General features: G+C 32.8%; 1 non-coding gene across 1 annotated transcript; it reads right to left on the reverse strand.

Moving 5' to 3' along the window:
- Positions 1-2,510: 2,510 nt before the first annotated feature.
- On the reverse strand, positions 2,511-2,649 carry LOC149895728 (U4 spliceosomal RNA). Its single transcript, XR_016458456.1, has one exon. It is a non-coding gene; the product is annotated as a U4 spliceosomal RNA (small nuclear RNA).
- Between the last annotated feature and the right edge of the window lie 4,348 nt (positions 2,650-6,997).

Raw genomic sequence — 6,997 nt, forward strand, 5'->3', positions numbered from 1 at the left:
GCTCCTGTTGGTCTTACACAGTATAATAACTAGGAGCTAGGTACTAAATGGGCTACCTAACACCGAAATAAATTTTCAAATCGGAACAGCAGTTCCTGAGATTAGCGCGTTCGAACAAACTCTTCGGCATTATAATATTTAGTAGGTATAGACTAGCTGTTGCCCACAGCTTCGTCTGTGAAGTCAAAGGTAATTCCCGTGGGAATGAGATGTTTCACCGGTGTAGCCTATCTTACTCTCTAAAACTGAGGTAAAAAGTAGCCTATATACAAAAATCGTATCAAAAATTGTAGCGTGACCCTGATGTGAAACAAAGGCAAACAAACAAACACACTTTTCAAACGATGGAAGGTTCAAATCACTTTTAGTCTGTATAATGTTTGTAACTACCTAAAATATTATTATTTCACATCAGAAAAATTGAAAAGATTTGAATCTTTTGCATTTTTCGGTGTGTGGAAGTGGAAGGAAATGTTTGAGTTCAAGCTCAAACTTTTCCTAGATTCGAAAATGTACGGTTTACGTATTACTTTAATAGTGGACTGCCCCCCTAGTCAAGTGGCTTTCTGCCCCCCTAGTCAAGTGGCTTTCTGTTAGCGTAGCGTTCAATAGAATAGACTACGAATGTATGAGATTGACGTAAGCTGTAGATACGTTTATGTACAGCCTACGTCAATCTCATACATTCGTAGTCTATTCTATTGAACGCTACGCTAACAGAAAGCCACTTGACTAGGGGGGCTGTATACCTATATAGGTCGCGCTAAATGCTGCTAATAATGCTATGATTTCGGACAACTGGGGACACTTTAATAATGAAAACTGCTTGCTGGTAGTTATAGGAGCTTACGATGAATAAATATCACGGGGGAAGATGGGACACGTGGATTTCCGGTTCCACGTCACACTTTACACACGCGACGCGGCACACTTTTTTCGATAATCCGGCTCGAAAATTCCCCACTAGATTTCCTTAAGCACTTTTTTTTTTGTGTGGTGTCTCTCAATGTTAGCCAGAAGGGCTTCTACATTTTAACGCGGACGCGGGGGTGAACTGAAGGTTCATCCTGGTAGCGACATGCACAAGGGCGTCCCCCCTTGACGGGGACCACGAACCTCGGCTTGAGCTGTCGCTTGAGTGGAGGAGGCCAGAAGGGCCCTAATCGGACAGGATTCCTGCACTTTTGAATCGTCAAAATACGTAATTTTATAATTAGCACAGGTTCGGAAAGCAGTTTTAAAATCAAATTAACTATGATGATTTTTTTACTAGGAAATTACTAAACCCCTTTATTAGTAGTTTTTAAGTTATTATACCTACTTTTAAATAAATATAATAAAATGGTTTTGTTTATTATACTTACAATGTCATTCTAAAAATACAACATTAGATAACCATAAGGCCCTTCGCTCATGGAGCTACTCAAAAATGACTGAACTAATCAGTAATTACGATTACAAACCAGTTACAAATTGTATCTCGCATACAACGCTACTCAAGTTATAAGGTTTCAGTCACTTGTCAATGTTTGCTCGTTCATTTTTATCATAAAAAACAAAGAAACTCGGGAAACCAGTAGCGTGGAGACCAGCACGATGCGTCGCGCGTGATTGGTTGCTAACGCGTTACTCACCAGTTAGTAACTAGTCGCGTCGTGTGCGAATCTCCATAGAACATGTATGGGCTGTGACGCTCAGGCAACTCGTTAGTAATTTGAGTTTGTGACTAGTTCTTTTTGAGTAGCTCCATGAGCGAAGGGCCTAATATATTTTACAGTTCACGTTGGTAACCTCTTAATATTTAAAACAAACAATGATTAACATTAAAAATTGGTAGGTATATTATCGTTTGAGGAAATATTAGTTTAATTTCAATTCCTGAAGGCGCAATGGTTGATAGTTTAAATGTGTAAGAAAGCTTCGAAGTCTGGTATAGTAGAAATATACCTTAGGAAAATGGAAAATTAAGATATATTTATAAGAGACTAGTGGTCCGCCCCGGCTTCGCCCGTGGTACATATTTCGCAATAAAAGGTAGCCTATGTCCTTTCTCGGGTATCAAAATATCTCCATACCAAATTTCATGCAAATTGGTTCAGTAGTTTAGGCGTGATTGAGTAACAGACAGACAGACAGAGTTACTTTCGCATTTATAATATTAATTATGGAATATATTCGGAATGTATTACATTTATAATGATTATCTGTGATGATTATCTTATAATGTTTCATTAGGCCGCGGTAGGTACCTGCCGCAGGGGCAATATGGGAACAACTTCAGTTGTTCTCTAAATTGCCCCTGCTTGTCTATACACATCACAATTATTAAATAATAAATTTAAGGAGCCAAGTAAAGTAAGGGTCCACTTTCAAAATTGCCCCTGCTGCAGGTACGTGAGAAGCCGGTTTTAAGTGTACACATTTATGTATTAATTATCTAAATTCTATTATGTGTAATTGTTTATTGTGTATAAACTATAAAGATGTTTTGTTGTTTAGTTATTTATTAGGCCTTAACGGCCGTTCAAAAATTGCCATAGCGGACGGTATTTCACGTCCACACGGCGGGGTATTGGTAAAGTTTTCAACTAGCAATAATCGCACCTCGGATTAACCTCATTGGTTACGATATTGCCTCTGCGCAAAGTTAAAATTTGGTACATATCAGTAAACTTATTAGGGTTCAATAAAAAAAGATTATAGCGCGAGTTAGAAGACATGCGGTGCCATCTGTTGTTACGTTTTGATAACGCTAAAAATGATTAAAGGCGGCAGTTACAATAAAATTTCGCAGCATTCAAAAGAATAATTCAAGTTCTTGTTTTTTAATTTCTCCCGGTTTTTATAAAAAGGGTTGCCACCCTAATCAGTGTTCTGAATACATGCCATGACTTAACACTGAGGTAATGAATAAGTACTTTTATTTTTTATGTAGTTTGGTGAACCATGGAAATATAAAAAAATAGATTAAAAAAAATATTATTAATTACTTACCTACTATCACAGACTAATAATAATATACTACGTATACAACTATGTACTATGTTTATTGTGGACCGCCTCCTTGGTACAGTGGTTAACGCATGAGCGTAACACCGAAGGGTCCTGGGTTCGATTCCCGGTGCAGACGAAGAAAAAAAAATGTCTCGGTCTGGCAGGATACACAAGGTTGATTACCTACTTGTTCCTAAAGAAAATCGATCAGTGAAACAGATGTATAATGCATCTGCCCCTTACCCCAATAGGGGACATGGGACTTCACACATGTTTATTGTACGTCAATGCTTTAGAAGCTTAATTCCATTTCCAGATAGTCTATTTTTTTTAAATCAATGACTAGCATTACCAATACAAAAATAATATTATAATATTAACTCTTATAACAAATCTGAATATTCTAGTTCTTTGTAATATATTTTTACATGTTTTTATTATTCAATTTATAAATGTATATAGGTTTGTGCACATCTCTATCGGTTTAAACTAGTTGATCATCAATCATCATAATTAATAATTATAATTTATCTATTTATGGGTCTACTCTATATCGTTAAAGTTGTAATAACTAATAACAATATTGATATACTTACGTCCATTCCTTGTCTTACAAAGTAATTTAGATACAATTAATTGATAAGTAAGTATGTACATATTTAAATATATAAAATAGTTGTGCATTGTATTTGTTTGTTGTAAGTACATAATATAATGTTTCAAATATTCTCTTCTTTCATTCTACTTATGTTTTTTTCAAGAATGATTTTATTTTAAAAATTGTGCCTGATCTACCATGCTTTAATAAAGTAAAATTTAATCTTATATATAAAAATGAATCGCAAAATGTGTTGGTAAGCGCATAACTCGAGAACGGCTGAACCGATTTCGATAATTCTTTTTTTATTATATTCCTTGAAGTACGAGGATGGTTCTTATGTAGAAAAAACGTAAATATTATGTACCACGGGCGAAGCCGGGGCGGACCGCTAGTGTCATATAATTTTGCGATGCTAGCGCCAATGTAGTTCAGTGGTTCATTCTTATACATTTACGGCTAACGTACAGTTTTCAAGAAGTCTCCATTAAATATTTTTAAGTTGTTCTACACTTACATTCTCCTTGATCGAGATAATTAATGGCGAAAATTCAAACCGAGACTATTTGAACCATAGAGTCATTCAGATAGGCCTCGAGGCAGTCAGTCGGATGCGACGTTACTTAAACTTGTATACGTGTAGTATATTTTTAAGTACGACTTCAAAAATGTGTGCGACGTTACTTAAACTTGTATACGTGTAGTATATTATTATTAGTCTGTGGTTAAACCGTACTTGGTCTTCGTCCTAAAATTCGCAAGTCAAATAAAGAATAAAACCATTTTTAGCTTAAACACAGATAAAATATTACGTTCTATAACTAATTTAATTAAATAATTTTAAATATTTATCCTCTTTTTATTTATTTTATCTTGACTTACCTTTTTTATTTCATTGAGTTGATAACCTTACCCCGTTTGTCTGGAAGAGATGACTACTAAGTGATAAGGTCGCCAAATACACTATACTGTTTTTAATTTATTTTGTTGTATATGCACACTCAAATGCTATGCCAAACACAGACTGATTCTAATTGTTATTTATATCTTTTTCTACTTTCAAAAATTCATATTTTTTTTTAAAGTTTTATTTTAATCAAATTATATTTTTGTTACGAAATAAGTAAGTAGTTAGGTACTTACTTGTATATTTTTTGAAAAATATAATCTAGGTAAGTATATAAATAATTACGTAATTAGTGTTAATTATCACACACTGCAGCTTATATTGTTATGTAATTTAAATAACATTATATAATTATGTTTCCAAATATAAGTAATAAAATATAAATAAATATATAATTGTTTTATGAAAGGATTCTGATTGAAATTGCTTCATTAATATTATGTATCATCATCACTACATAGTATAAAACAAAGTCGCTTTCTCTGTCCCTATGTCCCTATGTATGCTTAAATCTTTAAAACTACGCAACAGATTTTGATGCGGTTTTTTTTAATAGATAGAGTGATTCAAGAGGAAGGTTTTAGTATATAATTTATTATGTTTTAGACAAAGCGGGCAAAGCCGCGAGCGGAAAGTTAGTAGGTAATCATTTGGCCAAGCCACAGAATAATAACTATGTAGTAGCTATAGCCAAGCTTATACAATCACAGTATACAATATATTATTATTATATCTACCTAGTTACATACAAAAAAAACAATTAATCTATTTTAAACCTATGTATTATTTTAGGAACGAAATAATATAAAGCTGAATATGTATAGCTAATTGCTTGTTTGGTCGTGTTAATCTCACGAACATTTGAAAACCCGAATCATTTTCGATTTACGAACACAAGCACCCGGCTTTAAATGTTGCAATAGCATAATAAAGACAGTTATATAATATAATCTGTGGTGTAGATAATAAATTTCCAAGCAGAAACAAACTGCCAATAAATTGATAAAGTCTCTGTTAACAAACCCGTGATTAATATAATAAGCAGTTAAGCTCGGGGTTATCGAATATCAAGAAACAGCAGTATGTATTTATTACTGAATATAAGTGGTTGCGTTCATTCAAAGATCAATAGTGTATCTATATTAATAACTTCACGCTACGTAGGCCCTTGTCTGCAGTGGCATTCAATATAATAATATTATAATATGTTCGTATCAAATCGATAATATCACAAAGCCTAGTGTTTAATAAACTTATACAGACATAATATTAATTATCATGAGATTTTAATTGACGTCGAATGTCGATACATGTCGACTTGTATAGCTTTATGATAACATGATGATAATCACGATAATACCACATAATACTATCTTGCGTTTACTATACAAGAAAAACCTAACCTAAATTTAAGTATATTTCGGTAATATACTTAAATTTAACGAAGATAAAAGCCATTTTTCAAAAAATATTTATTAACTGTGCCGAAACAGCTCGCAGGTGTCATGGCGTAGGCGTGACGTCACTCTTTAGTAAATACGTAATTATTTGTACGCATTGCGAAGAAAATTAAAAAAAATATTTATTTAATATGTGTCATAGAAACGAATTTCAAAGTTTATAAGTGGTGTGCAGTATTGCAGTGTGAATCCACATAAAAATAATGCTCAAAAATGTGTTAGTAATTATTTCAAGCGAGAAAATAATGAGAAATGATTGTATAAAGTTGGCGCGGAGAACCCCGAACAAAGTATTCCTGAATTCGCAATTATATTTCTGTTCTGAGTCGATAAAGCATACGCGAAACAATAGAAAATAAATAAAAATGCGTATTCTCAACATATTTATAACAACAAAACACATCTGACGTGAGTTGTTTACTTAAGCGTGACGTCACGCGTGTTTTAGTCAAAACGACAAAATGTCAACTACAGTATTTCAATGTTTTATTTTATTGATAATCTCATTAATCTTATTGTTTTTAAGATTTCTAAGTCACTATACATATTTAATTTATTTATTATACATTTTCCCTTAAAAAGACTAATACGATCATATTTTATCGATACTTTCGTCATGCCTAATTGAATGGATAAAATGCAAAGTAAAGAAAACACATAAAGTAACAGTTGGTGTTGTGTTAAAATTTATTTTTATTTTCAAAGACTTTGTATGGGCCAATAATATTATAAAATTTATTAGGTTAGAGACGTAATAAAGTCATTGTACTGCAAAAATAACAAATGTGTAAACATACTTTCAAGTTTCTACTAACTACATTATAATAATTTGTAACCCTCTTTTCTTTAAAAATTTTTCAAAGTATCGAAAATGAGCTGTTTCCAACATTTACAACTAAGGCTAAGCTATGAGGCGTGAGGGAAAATGTTTTAAATTCCTTATAATTTCACGTTAATCCATGGGAAAAAAATTCATTGAATGCACCTAAAAATATCATGTCACAAAATGTGTCACAATGACAGATTCCTTTTTTGACA

This window comes from Colias eurytheme, chromosome 30 (assembly GCF_061535395.1).
Source record: "Colias eurytheme isolate Ceu_HAF_F1 chromosome 30, ilColEury1 Martin Lab GWU primary, whole genome shotgun sequence".
Lineage (NCBI taxonomy): Eukaryota > Metazoa > Arthropoda > Insecta > Lepidoptera > Pieridae > Colias > Colias eurytheme.